This window comes from Vidua chalybeata, chromosome 20 (genome assembly GCF_026979565.1).
Source record: "Vidua chalybeata isolate OUT-0048 chromosome 20, bVidCha1 merged haplotype, whole genome shotgun sequence".
NCBI classification, from domain to species: domain Eukaryota; kingdom Metazoa; phylum Chordata; class Aves; order Passeriformes; family Viduidae; genus Vidua; species Vidua chalybeata.
Window position 1 is genome coordinate 9737823 of NC_071549.1, and position 24604 is coordinate 9762426.

At 46.4% G+C, this 24604-nt stretch overlaps 1 long non-coding RNA gene across 3 annotated transcripts in view; it reads left to right on the plus strand.

Moving 5' to 3' along the window:
• The first annotated feature begins 289 nt into the window (after positions 1-289).
• The window catches only part of LOC128798192 (uncharacterized), a 162010-nt gene continuing 137695 nt past the window's right edge, over positions 290-24604 (plus strand). Inside the window, exons 1-4 of one of the 3 annotated variants that reach the window (XR_008434354.1) lie at positions 290-471; positions 2458-2536; positions 3075-3180; positions 3273-3407. This is a non-coding gene — a long non-coding RNA (uncharacterized LOC128798192). Of the gene's footprint in view, positions 472-2457; positions 2537-3074; positions 3181-3272; positions 3408-10092; positions 10857-24604 lie in introns of those variants that run through there. The other 2 variants (XR_008434356.1, XR_008434355.1) reach the window with 2 other exon arrangements.

Sequence of the window (24604 nt, forward strand, 5' to 3'; positions counted from 1 at the left end):
GGGAAGGTGAAGGGTCTGTGGGGAAAGTGAAGGCGGGAAAGTGGAGGGTCTGTGGGGAAGGTGGAGGGTATGTGAGGAAGGTGATGGGTCTGTGGGGAAGGTGGAGGGTCTGTGGGGAAAGTGAAGGCGGGAAAGCGGAGGGTCTGTGGGGAAGGTGGAGGGACTTTGGGGAGGGTAGAGGGCCTATGGGGTGGCAGGAAGGCAGGAGAGTGGCGGCTCTGTGGGCAGGAGGGGAAGGTGAAGGCCCCCGGGCAGAGCGGCCGCCATCCCCTCAGCCGAGCAGCCGCCATCCCCGACTGGGCCGAAATGGCCGCCGGCCGCCACTAGAGGCTGCTCCACACCTCATTAAACAAACACAAACAGCAATTAACGCGCGCCATCCCGGACGGCAGGGCTTTGACCTCCCTCTTCCCACACGCGAGAAAGATGCGGGACATCACCGGGATCTGATCCCCGCAATGAGTTTGTGAGGTACGGCGGGAGCTCTGCTCTGTAAACAAAACAGGATCATCCCAAGATACACTAATGGCATTTTACAGAGTCAGGAAGAGTAGAGCTTGTAGATTTTTTAAAAATCATAAAAGGAGAATTAACACTGATTATGGAGCAGCAATGAAATGCCAGCTCTGCCATCCCTGGTGGCTGTGCCAGGCAGAGTCCTGCACAAAACGCGTCTCCACAGGCGCCCCTTGCCCACTCATGGGGAGTTTTGCAGAGGTTTTATTGGTGAGGCGGGTTCCTTTGTCTGGCAGGAACAGCCACGTGTGGTGTTGGTCAGGCAGCACCCCAGAAATTCATTCCCTTTTGGAAAAAAACCAACAAACAGCCCAGGGGTGAGACACTCAGGTAGCAGCAGCACCAGTGCCGCACTCATCGTGCCAGGCTCAGCCTTGGATGTTCCCATAACTTGCGTGAAAAATGCAGTGGTTGTTATTAATCTCGGTGCTGCCCCTCTCACAAAACAACACCCAACTTCATCCAAGCGTGCTGCTGTCGTTGTCTGCCTGGCACCTCGGGCTGCTGCCAGGGAAGGTTTTATAGGCACTGCATCTGCAGTAAGTAAATATCAGCATTTTCCTTCCTCCTCTCCCCAAAGTCAGGCTCTATTTCCATCCTCCCCACCACCTTCTTTCGCCACCAACTTCATCTTATTAGTTGCAAAATTATAGCCTTGCTCTAAACCTGGAATTCTGAACTGAGGAGATCCCCCAGCAGCAACACTCATTTGCATTTTGTATTTTTCACCAGTGATGTTGGTCCAGGGTTGGTTTTATTATTACTATTATTTTTTTTTTTTAACACTGCTCTGGAAGGATAAAGCTGGGAAGCCCTATCTATTTCCTGGAAAAGCCAGTCTCTGTCTGTCAGTATCTGCCATGCCGTGTACACTGTGATTTCAAAACAGCTACAGCAATGCACAGACCAGACTAGAGAAGGGATTTCTCTCACTCTAATTCCCATATTCAGTGGCCCACAGTATTTCTTGTTTAGTCCCTGTGTGTGGGAAGGCTAAACAAGAAATAAACATCAAAGAAGTGATGGTATCCTCTTTTTTTTTTTTTTTTTTTTTTTTTTTTTTGGAGCAGGCCTCAGCAGGGCCAGGAGTTGGACTTGGCAATGCTTGTGGGTCCCTTCCAAGTCAGGATATTGTGGAATATTCCCCTTGTCTTCCTTTTCTCTTGTCTGGAAAACCCTCCTGTAGCATTTACTGGTTTTATAGCTTTTTATGGAACATGCAACTCTGGCATTTCATTGCTGCTCCATAATCAGTGTTAATTCTCCTTTTATGATTTTAAAAATCTACAAGCTCTACTCTTCCTGACTCTGTAAAATGCCATTAATGTATCTTGGGGTGATCCTCTTTTGTTTACAGATCCCTTGCTATTGTAAGCCTCTGTGTTTCACTGGTACAGTTACCAGAAAAATGGATTAAAAATTAAACAAATATGTTGCTTTGTTTATTTGTTTTTAATGAAAGCTGTTTTGCATTTAGCTCTTTATTTGATCAAAGATTGCCTCTGAGTTAATTGTGTGTTTTTGCCCAGTCTATGATTCTTTCTCTGAGATAACTGGGTCAAGTTTTGTTTGTGTTGTGACCCATATAAACTTCATGGTAAAGCACACTTGGTTCTCTTTCCTAAAACCAGAGCAGCACATGGACATGTGCCTGTAGATTAAATTAAAAGCACAACTGTTGTGTAGAGTTACTTGATGTCAGCATGTCTCACTTTTTCAGGAGAATTTTTATCCCCTGCTCTAGCTGCCATTCCTCTTTGGGTTACATGCTGGGTGAACACTACAGGCTTTGGTAGGGGCAAGATGCTGCCCACAAATTGTGTGTGCTGCTTGTTGGTACCCCTAACGAGGCGTGTGTGCTGGAGAATCTCTGCTTTGGGCTGTCTCAGTTTGGAAACTCTTACAGCCATTTTAAAAACACTGTTCCACCTTGCTTTGCAGTGCTGTGCCAGGCTTCAGACCATTCCTCTTCTGGCCTTCTCCACGTTCGTTTCCATCGTGGGCTCCTTCCTGTGTAGAGGTGAGAACAACTCCTGAGGCATGGCTGATCCCAGCTTTGTCCCAAACACTCATCACTACCAGAGGTCATTAGGAGCCCTGCTCTTGATGTCCTCCCTGTGGCCCCGGTGTGGCCACTGTTACCAGGGTCACTGTCCAGTGCTGTCTTAGGGAGCATCGTTTGGAATTAGTCTTTCCCCGCAGCTCTGTAGGTCGGAGTCGCAGCCTGGCCATCTCTGCCAGGAGAGCTCAGACAAATCGCTGCAGAGGTTTGAAGAGCTGCGCTCGGCAGAGATGAATCTGGCCCAGGGTGTCTCTCTAGAATGTTCCTTTGGCAATGCCTACCAGGTTTGGTCCCAGTCCTTCGTGCAGTGCCTTTGCCAGGTCCCTCGCCGCGCTCTGCGGTGACGCAGCGCGGGCGTTTTGCAGAGACAATGTCTGGCTTTGCACCCCTGCCTCAGTCCCTAGGACGCCTCTTTGGCCTGTGTTCCGTGTGAATTACAGGACGTGGTGATGAGAGCTGCTACCTGGGATCTGAAATGAATTGTTTGCTTTCTCAGGAAGCCTCACGCTTGCCCGTCGCCTTCCCCTTTGCACGCACATCCCCGTGCTTGCGCTCGTGCAGGCACGCGGGGCTGCGCCGTGCGGCAAATTGCTTATACACATGTAAGCAAATATCTTCTCAAATCATCTCTTATCGCCAAGTGGGGTGTGGTGCTTGTTGTTCAAGGGGTTGAGGTTGCCTTTCAATCTGCCAGGGCCAGCCTGACACCAAAAATAAACAGCATAAGCCTGGAACGGTTGTCACAAGGGGCAGAGAGAACTTGTCAGGCAGGAGTGTGTGAGCCGGCAAGATGATAATGTGGCATGACACTTCTGAAATGAGACACCGGTTGCCATGGTGAGGAGTCAGGAGGGACTATCTCTCCAGAGGCTGAAATAAAACATGCTTTAAATGATGTTTGATTAGAATTTAGATCATGTAACTGAGTGGCTGGACCCTTTTTTTTTTTTTCCCCTTCCTTTTTTTCCCCTCCCTTTACTTGTTGTCGTCGTCTGTGGCTGCTGGCAGAGTTCACTTTGGGAAGAAAGGGCTTCAGGGTTCCGAGCAGCCCCAGCTGTAACCCCCCTCGCTCCACCACTTCCAGCGTGCTGAGAGGTTACTTAGTTCCATGCCCAGTCAATTATACTCCTTGCTAACTCTGCTTGCATTTTCCACTTGAGTCCATCATAGTTTAAACCAGTTAAAAATGATTCCCTCTGTTCTGAAAAACAGTTAATCAATAACACCCTGAGAATATTTCTTGCCTTCGTTTTCGTTCCCTGACCAGTCTGCTCAGGGTACCCGTCACCTTGTTAATATATATTAAAAATGCAGCCCAGGAAGGATTATACACAATATCCTTCTTGGACTTTTCATATTAAAGGTGGATGTGAATGTGTGAATATGTGACAGTCTGAGTGGTAAAAGGAACCTGAAGCACAAGGGACTGAGAGAATAATGCAAAACAATTGTCCTTGTGGTCTTGTAGATGGAATAGGATGTTTAAAAGTAATTTTGGCTTTGTTTGCAGTTTGAATGCAGTGCAAAACCAAACGTATTTTTCACATCTCTCCCAGCAGAAATGGACAATGAAAGAGCTGGTTCTGGGGTACAGAGCTTTCTTAGTCTAAGGTGCCCTTTGGTTTATCACAATCTTGGAGTGGGTATCCAATGTCTGGATAAATCTGCTGGAAAACAATAGACAGCCAATTCCAGTGCCTGGATGAGGACAAAAATGCTCATCAAAGAAGGACAAATGCATGGAGTTCTGCTAATTCTGAGATCACCTGAGGGCATGTTTAGCTCACGCTGATGCACACACAGCCACCAGGGCTTTGCCAGGTGTCATCTGCAATTGGTCGTGAGTGGAAGGTGTCAGAATGCAAGGGATATTTTTTGTGTGGGTGCTGGAGTGAGCTGAGTTTGATGAGTCACTGTTGAGTGCACGCTGGAGAAGTCAGTGCAGAGCAGGTGTTATTGGCAATTTTTGAGTGAAAGGCAGAAAGTCAATCGTGGAGACTCCACTACAGCCTACACGGCGTGGAGACACTTTGTGGAGACAATCTGTACAATAGCAAAATTGCTAATGCCAATGAGGACATTGACACACACACACATTCCAAACGAGCTTCTCCTTTACCAGCACATTTCAATTTTGCCCATTTTGCTTTGGTATTGAAACAGTTACACTAGGCCACTGAACATGTGATTACGTTTTTCTCGCCTATTAAAATCCCTATACGAGCCCATGCTGATTAGAGACCCTATTGTGTGTGTTTAGGGGGGAAAAAAGGCTCTGTAGTGGCTATGCATGAGACAGAGTGTGTTCTAGGAGCCAGAGGATGCCCTGTAATTTATGAGAGACAAAGAGGTACATTAGATATTGTTAGAATACATAATAATCCCCTGGCAATAATTTATTTGGCTTGCAAGGTTAGGATCTCCATAATTCTTGGTTGCACTCTAATGAAGACTGCTGATGCTGATTATATATTTTTGTGTACATTAAAGGTACCTGTGAATATATGGATACTGCTCTTGCCTCCTGCTACCCCACTACTCACAGAGCTGCCAGTGGGACCATATTGTGTGGTCCATTTGTCTAAATAGCCCAGGCAAGTGCATCAGCTGTATTGGCTTCTTGTCAGTGGTTCTCTGTAACTTTGGGCCATAAAGTGTTCCTCTGTAGATTTCACCTGCTTTTCTCACACTGTGGGCTCCAGGGTGACACAAACATCACCAGGAACTCAGGGGTTTCAACAGGACATTCTGTCCCTCTGCAAGTACAGACAAACCAGACTGATGCTCCACTGGAAATTTTAAACTGGGAACTCAAACCTGATTAATTTGTTGGTGGGATGGGGTGGGGTGCTCTTTACTGAGAGAAAAGAGTGGAGGAAATGGAAAATTCAAAACTTTCCTCCCCTCTCCAAGAACTCAGTGACTTTTCATAAAAATTTTGCTTGGAAATCAGTTTATGATTCACCAGTAAGGTCATTTCCAAGTGATTTATTACCATCTGACAGTCCACTCCAGGATTTTTGGTGACACTACATGGGTCTTTTGAGCTTTATGTTCAAATTTAATGATGGTCACTGCAGCCAGATGGATGAAAAATACCCGTTTCTTCACCACGGTTTCTTGTACTGGCCTCAGGGATTAGAAAAGTAGGTCTTTTATTTAGTTACACTGTCAGCAGCAATTTGTATGTGAGTTCAATTGCTTGGTTTGGAGTTCAAATATTCCAGTCTGAATACAGCTGTGTGGGCTCATAAAGCATCCTGAAATCTGCTCTGCCCTGTGCCCCACGTCTGCACACGCAATTGTGGTTGGTCACTGCTGGGTGTAAACACAGAGGATGAGATGGAAGGAAAGCCAGGGAAGAAAAGAAATCAGTTTTGATGGGACAGCAGGGAGAAGTGGGAATGCATGGGTGAGAACCTTGCTAAGGGCAGCACAGACCTTCCATGGTTGGCTGTGTTCTGTTCACATCCTCCTAAAAATCATGGTAAGGAAGGGGTTAAAACTGCTTAACTATAGGGCTTTTTTTTGCATATTAATTAGGCATTGCTCTGTTTTCTCACTATAGTGCACTTTGTACAGCAGTTTTAAAAATGCTCTGAGTAATGTTTGCCATGCTTCCTGCAACCTAATCTGCCAAATCATTTGGGTTATCCATGCCATGGAATTGACTTAACACTGGCGTAGAAATTAGCCCTGAAGTGCTGGAAGATCCCAGAGCTGCTGATTAGGGGTGTCTGATAAGAGCACAGGCCTATAATGATTTTGTACAATGTTTTCCTGTAATGGTTCTTCTGGTTTTGAAGGCAGTCAGCATTTTGATCATGGAGATGCACATTGGATCCTCACCAGCAGGAAAGAGCCACTGGAAAAGCCACTCTGGGCAGGCTGTGCTTTCCAAGGCTCCAATATTAAAGCAGCAGATCCTTGAAGCAGAGCTGTGTCTGGAGTCAGGCCAGGTCACTCACCATGGTAGTGGCAGTAAAAGTCCTAAAAGTTTTGTTTTTTTCTTTCCTTTTTTCCCCCCTTCCTGATTTCCCAGGTGGTGCAAGGCACTGTGGCTTCTCTGCAGTTGGGTGAGGTTTGTCTGTTCAATCCACCTCTAGATCCATCCCCTGTTTCAGGGCATTCTTAGTGGATCTGCACCAAACGTTGGTAGTGTGTTTCTTTGAGATTTGCATATGGCTGGCTGGAATTTACCCTTCCTGCTGAAGCTCAATGCATCTAGTCAGCTTCTGTGGCACAGGGTTCCACAGGATAATTAGGAATCAGCAGAGAGGAAATGATCTGGAAATTATTATACACCTTCTTGAAGGACTTTCTATTGAAGGAGATTTTTTTTTTCCCTTGAACAGAGCATTAAAATCTACGAGATTCTTCCACTGGGAATTTTCCAAGTTTTCTTTTTCCACACTCTTGTCTTCCTTTCCTTTGGCCAAGGCACATACCATAACATTTGCATGTGCTGTTGCAGCACACAGCTCTTCTGATCCCACATCAGGTGTCAAATCTTTAATATGATTTCCTACATGTTTGACTAATCAATGCAGAACATCATCATGAAAGATAATTTTACCCTCTGGCACTTCAGGGACAGGATAATGAGGACTGGTGTTTTCCATTTTTTATTCTTCCACAAGAATCTACATTTTTTAGTCCCAGCTAATTGATTTAAGTTCATGGAGGAAGGGTTTTTTTCCCTTTTGCTTCCAGTATCTTGGATATTAATGGATTCTAGTGAGCTAGCAGAGCTGTGTGATCAGTGTGTTTAGAGATTCAATATACTGCCATTCTGACCTTTCAGAAGCCAAGGGAAAAACATCAGGCCCAGCATGTTGATCCCACATGAGCACTGAAATCTCAGGCAGCTTGGAGCTGCTTGGGCTGCCTGGAGAGAGGGGTTTTCTCCAGGAAGGGAGGTTTGCTCTCAAATCATTTGCCAAACAGGAGGGAAGTTTCTCTCACAGCGCAGTGAGAAGCGGGAGATTTCAGGCAGAGTGGAAGGCAGAGGGGTGGAATCAGAGACTTTCAGAAGAGTTGGGGCACCCGGGCATTGCTCTGGAGAGCGTGGGCAGGGAGCATGGCATGGCAGGGTGAGGGATAACCACGGATCTTCTGCTCCCCTGGCTCCAGCAGGGAGTCATTATCCCCTTCCTTTCAGCAGGCTGTGAAGCCTTTTTGACAAAAAGCTGGTCAGGTTCTGCACTGATCGTCTGTGGAGCTGAAGGAATGGGACAAAGCCCTCTCCAGCAGGAGCTGGAGTCTGTTCATCTTGGCACAAATATTTCTTAGTCCTTCCCAGAGACAATGGGAACTGTTTTGTTTACTGATATGACCGATCAAACATTTCCCAGCCACTGATATTGCCCCTGTTGGCCATGGATCCACTAAATCTACTGGATGAGACCCAAAAAGGAGTATATGCCTGCTGCACCATGTACCTGAGGCTCTAAAAAGTGTGAGCTAGACATGTTTTTATGAATAATCCATATATTTCTTCAGTATTTTACTACCATTAACTAGAGTTATTCTTGTATTATTATTTTTTTTTAGGGATGGCAGCAGCTTATGACAGATTTGTTTAGGGTTAGCCCTATACATAAATTAAGTGGCAGATAAAATTTAATTTTTCTTATAAGAAAAGCCTACAGCTCCTTAAATTGCTCATTTAACATCACTGAAAAGTAATACTGCACTTTAGAATGGACATCGTATTAACTTTAAAAGGCCTATTTAAAGTGACGGTTGTCAGTGAGTGAAAGCCAGATATGGTAATTTCCAGTTACAAATCAGAGTGAGGAAACTGGAGAATGGACAACCTTGTTAACACAAGCGCGACGGAGGAAGCACCGGGGTCAGAGTGCCAGCACGGAGAGGAATAAAGACACAGCACCAAAAATATGTCCTATAATTAGGGCAGCTGTAAGAGTCAAGGTTGAAGATTCTTCACCATGACATGTCTGATATAGAAAAAGTGATAGCCAAGAGTAATCACTTACAGGCACTGAGCCTTAAAGGAGCAGCTCTGCGCTGCCCTGGCTGGGGCAGGCCAGCCTGCAAGACAAAGAACGGGGGGCACGGGGTGACTCTGAGAGTGGGAGTGGGGAAGGGGGTGGGGAGGAGCTGGAAATTTCAAGGGTCAACACTCAAAGGAACCAAAAATAGAAAAAATTGCTCTCTCGGCAGAGAGGTTTCTGATCACGGTGTGGAACAGCGGTGACTCAGAGAGCGGGGTGGTTGTGCTGTGTTGGGGAGGGTATTCTGGGTTCAGATCCGAGCGGATGGGCACAAAATTACTTCTGGGGGGGCACTGGGGGAGGAAGGTGACAGGAGGAGCCTGGAACAGTGTGGTTGTAAATGGAGGGACTCGGGTACGCTGGGCAGTGGGAGAGCAGAGCTGGGGAAGGGACAGTTTGGTGGGCACACAGCCACAGCCACTCAGGAGGCACAGAAAGGAGCCAGGCTCCGAGCAGGCAGGGCCACACATCCCCTTGGAGGGGCAGCACAACATGGGGTGCAGGGATGCTTCCTCCAGCTCAGCTTCCCCGGGGCTGGGTGCTGATGGAGAGAGGGGCACAGCACATGGGGGTCTGCTCCAGGCTCTCCAGTCAGCCTGCAGAGATCTGCCCCTTCCTTTGGGCAGGCATAAAACAGGAGCTGGAGCCAGCATCCAGCACGCTCCACGCTTCCTGTGGGAATCTTCATGGACACAGGGTGTGGACACTGGAAAGGAGCAGGGAGCTTCTTCAGCATCCTGGCTGAGGGAAGCTGGTGTGACCTCACCTGTGGGGATTTGGGGAGTGCTCTCTTGTCCTGGCTGCAATGCTCGGAGGAACATCCCTGACAGCTGGGTCAGAGTGGAGCAGGGGACAAGGGGACATTTCCATTAGTGAAGAATACCTCTGTATTCCAGTTTTCAGGGGATCCCTTGGGATCTGTGGAAACCTTTCAGGCTTTCTGCCTCGTCCATGACCCCCTTTGGCAATGGTTGTGTAAAAGCCCCAGGAGGCTGTCACAGGAGAAGCCTTCTCCTCTTCTGCTGCATTTCCTCGGGGAACAATCCAGCCCAGGCAGTTAATGTGGAGTGACATGGGCACATGCTTTTCCTCCTCAGTCCCCACCTCCTCCATGGGATCCACTTGAAAGGATAAAGGAGATTCCAGCTGAACTAAGTCCCTTATCCAAACATTAAAGGGTGTTCCACGGGAACAGCTGTAATGTAACATAACCCCCCTCCAGCTGAGCTCCCTGTCCTTCATCGGGGAGCTGGGGCAGACACCGGGGGTCTCTGGGAGCCGGGCAGGGCTCACTCTCCAGCCCCACATTTCTGAATCAGCCACACCACCTCCCGGGACCTGTTCCTCACCTAGCCTGGATCCCTCCTCACAGTATTTAAAGGCTGGTAAGTAACAACGATGAGCCCTGAAGAGAAGGACTCTTTGACCTTGCTTTAGGCTACTGCCTCCCACTGCTAGCCCAGATCTGGTTACCTGATATCCACTTTTCCCTGCCAGCTCCTAGAGCCAAACCTTTCTTCAAGGGCAGGAGGATCAGCCTGTCCCTGTGGACATCTCCAGCATCCATCCTCTGATTCGCAGCGTGCTCAGCACGGGGTTCAGAGGCTGAAGGGAAGAAGAGCATTTCCTCCACACAAAAAATCCTGGGAACAGAGTCACTGTGGCATCGGACAGAGTTTCCTGGCAGACCAAAGGCCAGGAGTCCTTCAGCCCCTTTGTCAGCCAGTTTATTTTGCCTTTGTCTTTGTCAACCTGTACTTGGGGATGCTAATTCGATTTTCCATTGAGAGGTGGATATCTATATTATTTTCCTAAAACTCCAGAGAATATTATAAATTTCTTTTTATTGCTTCCAGCCATGTTATTTAAAGTAATTAACCTTAATTTATAAATTTTTATATCAAACTGCCTTTTAACTTTTAGAACTGGCAGGAGAAGTCCATTTCCCAGGGCTCCTAATAGTTCTCCATTTAATCAAAATTCATCCATCAGATTCCAGTGTTAAATCATCTTTTAATTGGGAGTTACATTCTGGTTAATAGTTTTATAATTCGCCGCCTCTAATAGTTTTTACCACAGGGATCTACTCCATTTTTTCTCACTCTATTATTCCTGGTGTTCAGCAGGGACATTTTAAAAACGTTCACTTCCCCTGCCTGTTCTTTGTGATCTCATTAATTCTTGATAGCAAGTTCCCTTTCTCCTCATTACTGGAGCATAACTACCTTTATCACTAGGTGAAACCTTCCTCGTTTCTACAAGTCCTGTCCAATTTTATTTTTTTTTTCTCCTCTTAAATAAAATAACAATCTGCAATTTATTTCAGAAAACAATAGTCTGTGTACTGCTTATGGTCATGGTGCTTGACACTGCAGAGATTTCAGAGTGGAGATTTTTGGGGCAAGAACTTGCTCTAACTTTGTGTTTGCAGTGTTTCTCCCAGCAGGGCCCTGACAGTAGCTGGGTTTTCTAGGAGATAATTCCAATTAAAAACATAAACTACTGGTACTAGCAGCATAAGAAAACCAAGGAATTGATTGACAGGAATGGCAGATCTTTTTGGAGGGGATCATTCCATGTGACTCTCATGCCTTTTGCCTGCTCTCACGTTCTCCTGCAAGTGAGGAGCAGGATTGGGCCTCAGCACCTCCACACCAGGGGCTGGTTTTGCTCCAGGTGAGTTCCACATTGGAATTGTCAGCCAGGGCCTCGCTGCTGCAGCTCCGAGCAGTCAGGCCACTGTTACATTAGCTTGGGATCCTCCCCAAACCATAAAAACTGCCCAAGAGAAGTAAATAACCTTGTATATGAGGCAGTAAAGCCAAGCTTGTTGTTTTTTTAAAAAAAATGCCTAGAATTAGCGTAAAATTAAATTTGAAACCTTAATCCTCCAAGGGCTGATTCTCAATTTGCAGATCCACAAAACCTCTGCAAATTACCCCACCAATCCTACTGACAGTCTTATAGGAATATGTTATATTGACTACCCAAAGTCAGGCTCTGCAAAGGAGAGCACATTGTAAAGTGCCATTGGAGAGAGTGAGGAAAAACAATCTCCAAGGGTTTATATCTTAGTCCCTTGAACAGTCCCATAGAATCATTTCATAGATAACTTTCTACAAGAAAAATAGGATGGACAAGTGTAAACAGAATTATTATACAATTACAGTGGTCCTTGCAATAACTGTAACACTGTCCACTGTAATTTTTATGTCTCCATAAACTACCAGCACTGCAGGATTCCTTTAGCCCTTCTCTCGCCCCACGTGGCAATGTAATAACTTTTCCTACTTAACGTATGCATTGGTGCAGTAATTTGATATGACAATGATTACAAAATACCCCAGCAGTTTTAATTGACTAGTGTTGAGATCATATCACCAGCAACAGACAAGATCTTATCTCGTGTATGACTTCCATCCCGCCTGACTGGGACAATATTTATGTTAATAAGGATCACAGGCATTAGCCAAGTATTAAGTCCTCAGCTGTGCTAACTACATTTAGATGCAAACAATAATTTCACAGACTGCTGGCCACCCTTTCCTATGTGCATAGTGGTCATAAATAAATAAATATTTGGTGTTTTGCACGGTACAAAATCTACCAAATGAGTTTTTCCTGCCTGGAACACAGATTTCAGGATTCCTTGGGAGAAATAGGACTGTAATTCAGCAGTTAAAAAGTCGCCAAAGCTTGATACTGTATCTGAAGAAATTACCATAAAAATCCGAGGCAGTATTGTGCCTCCTGTATGCAGAGCAGGCAGACTATTACCTCCTCCTTTGTTGCTGCTGCAAACATTTACTTGGAGAGACCTTATTGTCAATGAGTTTTTGACAGAGGTCAAAGTATTTCTGAGTGAAACTGAAAGAGGTCTGGGACTTATATCAGACAGCTGACAGCATCAACAATAGTGTGTTTACTCATCCTGCATGCTGGAAAAATTAATTAAAAGTGTTTGTGAGGTGTTCTGAGCTGGCAGAAGCCTCGCATGCTTTTGGTAATGAGGATGCTGCTCTTGTCTGTGGGTGGAGGAAGCCTTGTGGAGGGGCTGGAGCACAAGGGGGAGGTCTGAAGGAGCTGGGGCTGCCCAGTCTGGAGCAAAGGAGGTTTTAGGAGGCCCTTCCAGCTCTTTGCAGCTTCCTGAAATGAGGTTGTGGTGAGGGGGCTCAGTCTCTCCTTCCAGAGAGGAGAGAGGATGACAGGAAATGGCTGAACCTGCACCAGAGAGATTTAGATTGAGTATCAGGAGAAAGATTCTCATGGAAGGGATTGTAGAGCTTTGGGACAGAGTGCCCAGGGAAGTCTTCAAGAAACCTGTGCATGTGTCTGGGTTTTTCTGTCGGTCAATGCCAGCTAACTGAAGCACCTCACAGACTCATCCCCTAAATTCAGATAAATTCAGATAAATCCCAGCAGTGATGTAAATTACAGATTGGTTGGACATTAAAACCAGTGCCTTTGGTTTTGTGAATACACACTTTTAATATTTGGCCACTTAAAATATTCATCAAGTAGTTTCATTCTGTTGCTCTTCACTAATGCATTTTTAAATGCATTTCTCTTGAATCAGCCCAGTCTCCTCTTTCATGAATCCTTATCTCTGACCTATGGGCATCTCTATTCCTGCCCTAATGTTCCACTGTACAAGAACCAAGCTGCTCATAACCCTAATCATACAAAACCAGATGATTCATTACTGAAGTGGATGAAAGAAGGCATTAAATATTGGCATAAAGGAGAAAAGATAAACTGGTACCAGAAGGTTCATCTCTATTAGCTAAAGTGTTTGGGGACACAACAGAAATAAACTCAGGGTTATAAACATTGCCCTGGATTAGAAACCTGGAAGGAAATCCAGGAGAAAGAACTTCTGTGCCCTGTTTTGGACAGGGGTCTGCCTGCATGTGTCCCACTGAGGGGTCAGGGCTGATCACTGCGGGAACATCCTGGGTGCAGCTGGGAAGGATTTGGGCTCAGTGTTACACTGTTGGCAACTGTGGGCATTCACAGCCATGGAATAACTCAGGAATTACTGAGAGCTAAAAAAACCCCAATTTGTGGGCTCTTTTAGATTGCAGTGTGGATGTCAGGATCTTTATCTCTTGGCATTTCCCATCAACTAGGAATACCAAGGACTTATTTTTGTTTTTTAAGGGAAAAGGCAGCTGAATTCAGTGGACTTAGGAGCTTGGACTTAAGGAGAGGATCAGGTCTTGTAAAACTCCTGACTAAACAAGAAAAAGAGGGAAGCAACCTGCAGAGAACTGCACCACCGCAGAAGGACATCAGTGATTTGGAAGGTGATAAATACAACCCTGTTCACCACACTGGTCCCAGATATGAACTAGGACACAACACCAGGCCACTACAACTTGTTCTTTGAAGCACCAGCCCAAACCCTGGGCGTGGGCCTTTGAGCAGGGGCCAGGGGCTGGGTGGGCAGCAGGGAGGGGCCAGGCAAACCTGTTCACACTCACTGCCATGGGGCCCCCAGTTGTGGGTGATAACCCAGGAAATAAAAGAGGAGCAGGGTGAGGGGTGCTTGTGCCAGGCTGCTGCAGTATGACCTGCTTGGTGTGTGCTTTGGACAGCTGCTGCCCTGGCTCCCACATGTGGTTCATCTCCCAGGAAAGATAAGGCATTCCTGCTTTCTTCTCTAAGGCTGGGATGTAGAGGAGGTGGTGTGGCAGTGTGGTGTTCCTGTGTTCAGAGCAGGCTGTGTTTGGCCTCTTGTGTTTCTGCCTGGTAAAAAGTGAAGGGCTTTTATGGCTGTGATGGTTTGTTCCTCGTCCTCTGGCCTCTGGGAATGTGCCTAGATGTGTGCCCTCTGCAGCAGAGTGCTCTCCGTGTCTGGGCCAGCTGTAGGGTAGGAGCCAGAGTCTCCTCCGAGTTCAAAATAAATCCGTGGAACAAGATTTTCTTCCCTTTTATCGCTCAGCTGGTTTCTGTGGAAGCAGTGCTTCCCTGGAGCCCGTGTCCCAGAACCCGTGAAATAACAGTCCCTCAGGCACAAATGAGCTGTCCCTGGAGAGCCAGGGAATCGGGCAGTTGGGAAAGCTGTGCTGAGCATCGTCTCTCCCTGCCGATGTTCAGCGTGTTCAGCCACGTGCTGTGATGTAAGGCAGCCCTAAATTACAAGCAAACAAACACAACCCCCTGTCGTTCCTCATCTCTCTGCTGTGTGGGCAGAAACTCATCTGGTAGCCTGGAACAAAGTGCCTGGGTGGATGGGAGCCAGGGAGGCGGCTCGAACCACTCCTCCCGCGGAGATGCTGCAATTTAGTGAGTCATTAAGAAATAATACGGGGTGTATCGCTCTCTCTTGTTCTCTCCACACACAGCCAAACAGAAAATATGCAACATAATCTCGCGCATTTATTTGGGGTGAGGGATAATGGCCCTCGGAATTAAACACCAGCTGTCTTTAGAGGAAGCAAAACGCTCTGGCCGCCCTCTGTCCCCCGGCTGACTGCTGTACTTTATTCCAAAGAGCGGCAGTGAAGGGGGGAACCCTTACAGAACTAATTTAGTTAAAATTTACACTCCTTGATTTTGTGCCTCTTCTTTTTCCCTCTTCTAGTTTTGTAGCTATGATGCAGTATTGATCCAAAGATCTATAGGATCATACCATGGCTCCAGGTGGGTGGCAGAATTGAGGCTAGGCTTCATTTCCATCTGAATGGTGCAGAAAATAATTCCACTTTCCAGCTCTTATTGCTCAGAACATTGCATTTCTCTCATTGCAGTGTATGGGAATTAGCTCTGGAGGAAAGAAATTATTTTTTTTTTCTCCCCCCTTGATGTAGAGTGGAGCAGAAGGATTCAGGAAGAAGTAATGTAAGAAAGCAGACAGCAAGCTCATTGCTGTTTGAATTAGGTGCAGCTGGATTGCTCTAACGAAATGGGACTGCTCATCCAGGGTTCAAGTGGCGTTTCTGTACAGGGATGGTCTCCAGACTGCAGATTCCTTGTCTGGCTGGGACAGCCCCCTGCAGCCCTGAGAAATGCAGGAATAGCAGAGCAGGCAGCAGCTCGGCTTTCTTCCAGGTGTTGGTGTGAGGGGATGCACAGAGGAAATCTGGTTCTTTCCTATCCCAGCCTGCTGCAAAGGCTGAGCAGAGCAGCTGAAATGGTGGCCCAGCCTGGACTGGCAGTGTTGCCACAGTTCACTGAGTTTGCTGTGTGAATTTAGTAAATCAGAAGGAACTTCTCTGCCAGAGGAGCAGGCTGCCACCTGTTCATTGACGTGGCCACCTTAAACTCATGCCTCTGGCATTGCATCCTGCTAGAAGAGTTTCCCACAGGTATTTCCTGCTAGAGGGGAAGGAAGGAGAAGTTCAGTAATGTGCCAAGGAAATGCTGCTGTCTGTGCATCCAGGAAAGGAAAGACTTCCAGAATCCAGTGGCATACTCTAATGAACACAGCTCAGAAAATGCCATCAGCATGACTGCTTTTGGAAGCACAGGTCCTGGGAACTCCTTGTCAGTGCCAGTGTCTCAGGCAGGAGCCAAGGGGAAGTAAAAGACAATCTCCAAGGGTTTAGGATAATTTATGAAGGTTCCTGTAAGGCTGTAACCAGCAAGATGCTAAATGTTTCTCATACCACAGAGGTGCTCTCAGGAGAACACCTGTCCTCATGAAGCATTTACCTCTAACACGGAATAGATGCTGCAACTGCCTGGTGTCACTTGAGCCACGACACTTCCCATGACAGCAGTGGGATTTTGCTGCCCTGCTCACCCAGCTGGTCCCACCCATGGGGCTGTGCCTGGGCAGGTCTCTGAGGGTGCTGATCTCATTAACACCCTGAGCAGTGCCTGCTTGGCTCAGAGGCTTGGAAATGTGCTCAGGCCACAGGATTTGTGCTTTCTGTCAATGACAAGCGGAGCAAATATTGACAGTGCTCTCTGAGACTCCAGTTACTCTTGCTCTTGTTAATTCAGGGCAAAATTTATCCTCGTGCCACAGGCCTGTGTGAGTCTGTGCTATTGAAACAACTGGGCTGCCCGCTCCCATTTTTTGCTGTGTGGATAATTTGGGGAATAAGGGAAAGAAAACTAAGGGTGTGTTTGGTCATCTGTGGAGCTTTTTATACTTTTTATAGCTTTTTTTTTTTTAACCCCATGCTCTTCTTTCTTATTTCTAACCTCGTGTTGGACCACTTCTGTGCAAACACAGAGAAATTCTGTTAAAGTTACTTCAAGTTGGCAGAGGGGGGAGATGGAAATACAGAGAGCAAAACAGTAATTTTCTTCCTGAAGCTGGTGAACTTCTGGGTAATGCCCTGGACATCTATCACTTTTAAAGACTCCTAGATTTAAAGAAGGAAAAAAACCTGTAAAAAACAGACATGGAAAAAACCTGGATTAAACTGTCACTCATTCACAATCTATCCAGGAAACTCATCCATGCCCCTACAGGTAGCTAGTTATCCCATCAGGAATTTCATATTCTTGTCTGAATCCTGGAACACAAATTGCTCCAGCGCTATGGGTCTGCCTTGATTAGGGTCTGCTGACACAGATGTCCCCAGCATGTGTTCCTAAAAAGCCTGCTCAAATAACTGCTTCTTTCCCCAAAGGGATCAAAGGTTGAGATGGTCTTTCCAGAGCTTTAGCCAGGCTGTGCAAAGCATCTGCAAAGTTTAATCCCTTAACCTTTCCTTCCCCCCCTCCCTTGTCTATATTTTTTTTTTTAGGGATGGTATAAATGGAGTTTAAGGGTTTATATTTTTTTTCTTTATAAAAACAGCTATTATTTGTGAAGAACCCCTGGAAAAGGAAGTGTAGCCTTGCTTTTTAGCCAAGAGACAGTTAGGTTTTGGCTATTCTGTCAAGGATAAAACCCAGAATGCCTCTGTATGCTTGTGCAAATATCTAATGTTGACATCTTTTGCCAGCTGCTGTTGTGGCTTCTTTTTCCTTGATGAACCAAATCCTCTCGTGATGTGGCCTCTGAGCACCATTATAATTAAAAGAATTAAAATTCAATTTGAGCTATTGTCGTTACACAATGCAAAGTTCAACACCACTGAAGGTTGATTTTATTGATTCCGTATTGGGCACTCCATGGAAATCAGTTACCTTGACACAAACATGCTATTGGCAGCAGAAGGCACAAATGGTCCAGCTCCTGCCCTTGTTCACTCTAATTTTACTGTTAGCAGCACCTTTCACAGTTGAGGCAGCACTTCTGTCTTAAAACATGTTATTTCAAGATCAAGATCACTTTGGTCCTGGAATTATCTCCAGCCTAAATAGCAATATAAGATTTGCAGCCTTGGCCAAAAAATTCGTGTATGAGAGTTAAATGCTACAAAGCTTGTTAAAATTGCAGCTGTCAATGGCAGCAAGGAACCCTGCTCTTCCTGAGAGCTCACGTGCCTGCCTTTTTTCCCCCCTTGCACTCCTACTGTTCTGGCCTGCATCTCTCTATTTTCTTTATTTATTTTAAACCCCAGACACAAAATTTATCTGAATTTTCCCAAATCTGTTTCACTAAGAAACAACCAACTGTCACCATCAACTGTCTCTCTATTCAACACAATTATTTCCAAGAGACTGGATATTGACTGGAAATCAGCTCTTGTGAGTGTGAGATGCTTTTAGGCACTGATGAGAATTGTTCCTGCTCTCTGGGACTGCTCCTCTCAGCGCAGCAGCTGCAGCTCCTGCTCGATGCAGTAACGGTTCCCTCCAACACGACAGGGGCTGGGCACTGGGAAGGGTCAAGCTGTTGTGCTAGGGATGTGAAGGAACCTTTCTGGAAGCAAGGGAGGCACTTGCACAACAAGACCATGGGAAATGTTGATTTTTGGAGGCATCTTTTCTGGTCTTTCTATCGGCGTTTTCAGTTTGGATCAGACAACAAACACTGCTTTTCCCTGGAAGTGCCTCTTTGCTCCAGAGCTGTGTTGTGGTATAGTTAAATGATAATAAGGACTGGACAGAGGTGGGAGAGGATTCCTGGACAGCTCCCTTGCCCCCTTCCCCCTATCCATGCACTGGATCAGGAATCAAGGAGCAGCTTGTAAGGCTGAACCCCAGCATGAGAGGGACCAGCAGCTGTGGTTTGTGTGAGCCTCAGCTTTCTCTTCCAACATGTCACCTGTCCTGTTTCTCTGGTTTCCAGCCCCGGAGTCTCGTGCGTTGTCCAGTGTGTGGTGACACCTGAACATCCAGGCTTTGTCCTCCCTTTGGGGGACAATCTGGCTGGGAGCTGCCCTTGTGGCAGAGGCAAGGGCGGGATGAGAGGCGTTGGTGGCTGAACGCTGTAAATCTGGCCCAGCCTCTGCGGGCACAGATCCGCACGGCTCACCCGGAGCCGGGAGCTCCCCGGGCTGAGAAGTGTCACTGCTGGGATGGCGCTGGGGCAGGGATGGAGCAGGGACACCCCAGCCTGGGGCTGTTAACGCTGCGTTCAGCACATCCTGAGCTGCGGCGGCTTCGGGGGAGGAAAAAGCTGTTCGGGAAAGAAAAGTGTTGCTGGTTGTTTTGACAGAAGTCGCAAACTGCCAGGGAAGACCTTGTCTGCACATTCTGTGACTGCTGCTCAGCTTATTGCTACCTCATTAGCAAGGAGTCACCTAATTAGCGAGGCAAGCTGCTAATTATGTGTGTACTGTGTAAGCTTTAAAAATGCTTTTAGATGTTAAATATTTTAGTGATAAAGAGTTGCCGCTAAATTATTTTCTTTCTGTATAGATTTCTTTCCTCTGTCAGAAGGGAACAAATCATGCACTGCTGTAACCACCACAGACTGGGGGAAACCAACTGGATTTCTTCTGGTGGAGTTGGCACTAATGAACAGAAATAATTTTTTAAAATAAGATAAAATGGCAAAGACTTGGTAAGGTTAATAACATAGTGGAACCCCCCTGCGTCCAATCAGTCTTGATAAGAGAACAAAAGCTACATGTTTGCTAAAATAACTTTAAAAACAAATAACATTGACTTTCCACACCTAGTGGAGACCAAATTTTCACTTGCCTGCATGCCTGCTCTCCCGGCATGCTCGGACCTGTCACCGTTCCGGCTCTCCCCAGGACAGTGTGACTTTGATTTTTGACTGCTGGGCAATCTTTTTCATCAGATGGAGCTGGATTGCAAGGTGGAAATTAGGTGTCCCTGCATCTTCCCACTCCTCCAGCTCACATGAAAATTTTGTGTTGAGGACATGGATCCACTTCCTACCGGCCCCGCCGCGTGAGGCTTTGATTAGCAATTATTTCTGAGATATTAAAAAACACAATAGATGTTGCAGGGTTCTGGATTTTCAATTAGGATTAGGGGAAAGGAAGGACTGTGGTCACAGCTCAATAGTTGTTTGTCCATGTCAGAATGTGAATTATTGGCACCGCCTTATGATCCTGTGTGCGTGTGTGCCCATGTAGCAACACTTTGGTGTGTTAACTTGTGTCTCTTTGCATTGATTAGTTGAAGTCTGACTTTTTTTCTTTTTTGGGGAGGGGGGGATGGAATAAACTAAGGCAGACAACACAGAGTGCTTTGTTCTTGATCTCTCAGCACTGTGTCTTTACTCTTACCCTGCTCCTCCTCTCTGTATGTGAACTGGGATAGTAAAACTTGCAATTTAGCTTTAGAGAGGAGTGAAAGCACTCCAGCCATTACTGAAAAAACTCAGATGGGACCTCTGACCTGCAGAACTATTACATCTTTTGGCTGATGCCTTGTAGATGCATTGCAAGCATGCCACAATGGCAGCATCCTGGTGACAGGACTTTAAACAGTGCATTTCCCAAAAGACGCTGGAATTGTGTTCTTGAAAAACTTCTTGGGAACACATTCTGGAGCTGAGCTAATCCAGAATACTGAAACAGTGCACAGCTGAAGATGTGCATTGCCTTTAGCTGACAAATGACTGAGAATTAGAAACTGAAACCAAGAGCTGGAAGTACAGCAGTCAGGAATGAGACAGAAGTGCAGAGGTATCTCAGATGAGGTGCACAGCTTCTGGGGGACAGCGCAGGAAACCCACTTGGTGCAGAACCTGGCACTGGGAGGGCTCCCAGAGCTCTCCTGAAACAGGCAAGCATGTGATCTGTTCTTCAGACCCAGATAAAGCACAGTGGGGTAATATCTTTAAAGTAAATGTCCACTCTAATATTTCAAAAGGACTTTTGGGTAAGGAAAAATAAACCTACATGCGCAGTTTGTCTTGGGGTGAAGCTAGAGGCAACGAAGAAATATTTGGGGCTTCTACCACTGATTGCACTATGGGTTTAAATTCTTATTTGATAGTCAATAAAGACAAATTGCACTCAAAAATAGGCTCTGTAGAGGACTGAGCTGGCAGTTTGCAGAAGGGGGTGTGCGGGATCTTAACGTGCAGTCGCTTGTAAAGGCTCGGGAAAAAAAATTTTCAACTGCACATTATCTGAGTGAGCTTCCATATTTTACCATGACACCGACTCCGAGACTCATTTCCCTGGGTTAAGTAGTGTGGGGTGAAGTATCTGCCTCCGTGCCTCTCCCGATCCATCTGCTGCAGGATCCTGGGCATTTAACCTGGAGCGCCTGCTGATGTATGACCAAATCAGAGAAAAGAGGCCGCGCTGTTTAACCCTCTCCCTTTGTAGCTGCACTTAATGAATGTCACACAGGCCCACTATAGAAATGATGGAACATCCATTCTGGCAGCAGGAACAGAGCCCACCGTGCAATGATATGGTGAAATATGCTGAAAATATTCACAGGAGCCCGGGAACATAAACCCATGATTATTTTTTTCCCTTAAATCTCAATATTTTAGCCAGTTTCTCCCCCCCCACATAGTAAAAGTGCAGTTCTAAACAACATCTACTTTTTTTTTTTGAGGGGAAGAGAACTCTATTTTCTTTTTAATGTGGCTGTACCAAAATTGCTAACTTATGCTAACCAAAATGTAATTATGTTGTCCATGCAGGTCTTTTTGTCTGTCTGAAAAATATCTTGTAAATAAGATTGCAGGTCTTAATGACTACATCCAGTAATTCCTGGGTTAAATTCAAAGGTGATAAAGTAGGGCTGTGCCTTTTCTAGCAGAATTCTTCACATGCAGGTGTGCTGTCTGCTGGCCCAGTTATTGTCCCCTCACTCATGGGGAGTCTCAGGTGGATTTTAAGAGAATTCACTCCTTGCTGAAAAGTTTTTGTTCAGCATCTTGGAGGCAGCAAAAGTGAGTGAGCTGTGAGTGAACAGGAGGAGTTTGTAGCTGCAAAGCTCATGGAAGAGTTTCATCCTCATTCCCTGCATGCATCTTTCCCCCCCTGAACTACCTCTTTAAATACCATCTACATTTTGCTTCTTTTCACCTCCAGACCTTGCACCAGATCTCTTTTTTTCCGGGCTTCATTCAGGGAGAGAAAAGAGAGTGAAACTTGTTCATTGTACAACTGTACAAAACCTCCTTCAGTGGCTTCAGTTTCTCTAAACCACCATCATTCACCAGCCTAATTTAAAAATAAATAAATCGGTTTTGTTGCTTCAGAAAGAGAATATAAATTTGAAAAGCTGGTGGCTAATTACTTCTGTTAGACTCAGCTTCGTGCTGGCAGCAAACACCTGTCAACTGCTCTGTCAGAGACTCGTGTAATTGTCTGCATGTTCCTGTTAGAGGCTGCTGTGTTCCAGGGAGGCTTTTTCATGGAATTGCTCCCCAAATAAGAACACCAGCACCCTTGGGTGCCTCGGAGTGCTTTGCTGGTTGATGTACTCTCCGTTTACAAAGCCTGTGTTCACACTGGAGCAGGGAGAGCAGGAGAAGCTTGGATCTCAACCTTTGCTTTTCCAAGATAATCAGCAAACACTGCGTGTGTGTGTGTGTGTGTGAACACAAGGTATGTAAATAAATGGAGGCAATACTATCTCTGGGACCTTCATTTCACCCAAGCTATTGAATCATCTCATCATAACTGCTTGTTATTAACCAAGTGGCATAATTCCAACTTAAACTTCCCCTTTGTTTACTAGAGACTTGCTGAGGAGCTTGTGCTGAATACTTAATTTTCAACCTTCTAACTGCCTGCATTCATAGAAGGACCAAGCAGTGTTTAACTCAGAGATCTAGAGCTGGGTGTGAACCTCAGCTTTACACTTACAAGAAAGTTTCAAGTCTGTGTTTTAATAGAGAAAAAACCTTGTGATGATTGTCAGAGGGAAGGGAGGTGATGCTTTGCATGAACTGTTCTCATAGAAGGTTATGTGCACTCCTTTCTCCAGCCAGCCCCAAAACTGAGCACTTATGTGATGACCAGGGGCTAAAAGTGTGAGTGAGGCCATTGTCTGCTCAGGGCACTGTGTGCTGGCCACAAGCCTGATTTCTGGTCAGCAGCTCACCTGAAAGGGAGATTATTTTCTGAATATCTCTCCCCCTTTGCTCCCCTCTCTTGCCTAATGTACACAATAAAGCAGGGTGATTCTGCTCTAGGAAAAACCCCAATAATTTACTTTACTGACCGGCATGGTGGAGGGGGCTTTGCTGGAGCTCCTGGTGCTCGTGTTGGGTCATGATGACTCCAAACACATCCTCTTCCTTCTGGAGCTCAGAAGATAAGCTCAGAAGATAAGTGAAAGCAAGCTGTTAATCATACATGCTGCTGTACATCTTAATGTTTAAAATTAGGGTGGAAAGGTGGCTGTGCCTTGGAGGCTGAAGGACTGTGCTTGGAAAAGCATCAACAGCTTTGTGAAGCAGAGTGAGGGCAGGGAAGCTCCTTGTGGAGCAGGGCTGTTGAAAATTCTTTATGGAAATGAGAGAAGGGTAGTAAAGGCACCTCCATAAATTAATTTAGATGTTTAAGTGATGCTGTTAATCCTTTCTGTAAACAGGACTTTAACAACAAGCTCTACCTGCGCTTTCTGTTTCCAAATGCTCCTCCCCAGCCCTGCCTCTCCCCGGTGGAGAACCACCAAGCTGATTAACACATGAATTGAAGCAGAACCCGCTGCTAGCCCTGCGCATTGCTGCTTCCTCCTGGAGCAGGAGCAACCTCCACCTTGCCAGCAGAGCCATCCCTCACCCTCCGAGCCCAGAACATCCCTATTTTCTGTGTGCTGTGCCATGTGACTGAGAACAACCGCGACCTTCAGATTTCGGGTTCTTGCTCTTCAGAAAAGGATTTTTCTTTGAAAGTCTTTAACTTTCCGTGTCCCTCACGCTGCGTGTCCCTGTCTCCCTGCGGAGTTTTTGTTCCACCCTCCCGTGGCACGGCTCGGTGACACACAGAGCCCGCTCGCACGGACCCTCCCCACGCCGGGCAGCCTTGACAGAACGGGTGCCCCAAGATAAATAGGCACCTTCTGCACAGAGCTGAAAATCGAACGGTCCCCGTGCTCATCTGGAGCTGAATAGATTGTCACAGAGCCTGGGGACAAGGGCAGGGCGAGGGGGGGAGCGGGCAGCGCCGGGCGAGGCCAGCGCTGCCGGGTGAGCCCTGCTGGGAGCGCGGCTGGGCCGGGCTGGGCTGGGCTGGGCTGGGCTGGGAGCCGAGCCCGGCTGAGCCCGGCTCACGCAGCCCGGGCTCTGCTCCCGGCATCTGGGGCCGGGCTGGAGCACAGGGGGGACCCCGGGGGCCGGGGGAGGGAGAGGAGCGCATATAAATCATTATTGGCGAACATCTCAGCTCTTGAGCCAGGCTGTCGCTTGCTGCTGCTCGTGGTGCAGCCCAGACATAAATCATAATTCCCCTACAATAGATCCTTTTGCAGCCGCCATCAGGAAAAGTGTGTTGGTTTTATCGATTTTTTGACACCAGGGCCCTGGCAACGGCCGCTCTGAATCATTATGAAATGAAACTGATTAGGAATTCATGGAATACTAAATAAACTTTACGAGCCCGTTGTAAGTTTTTTGATGCATGGGGAGCGGAAAATGAAAACTAATGATATAAAAATTACACAGCGTGCTGAGTATTATTATACTGCTATTGATTTGTTTCAAACTGTACATCAAAATCGAAGTGTGCTGGGTGTGCTTGGCTGCAAGGCTGATGCTCAAAAGCTT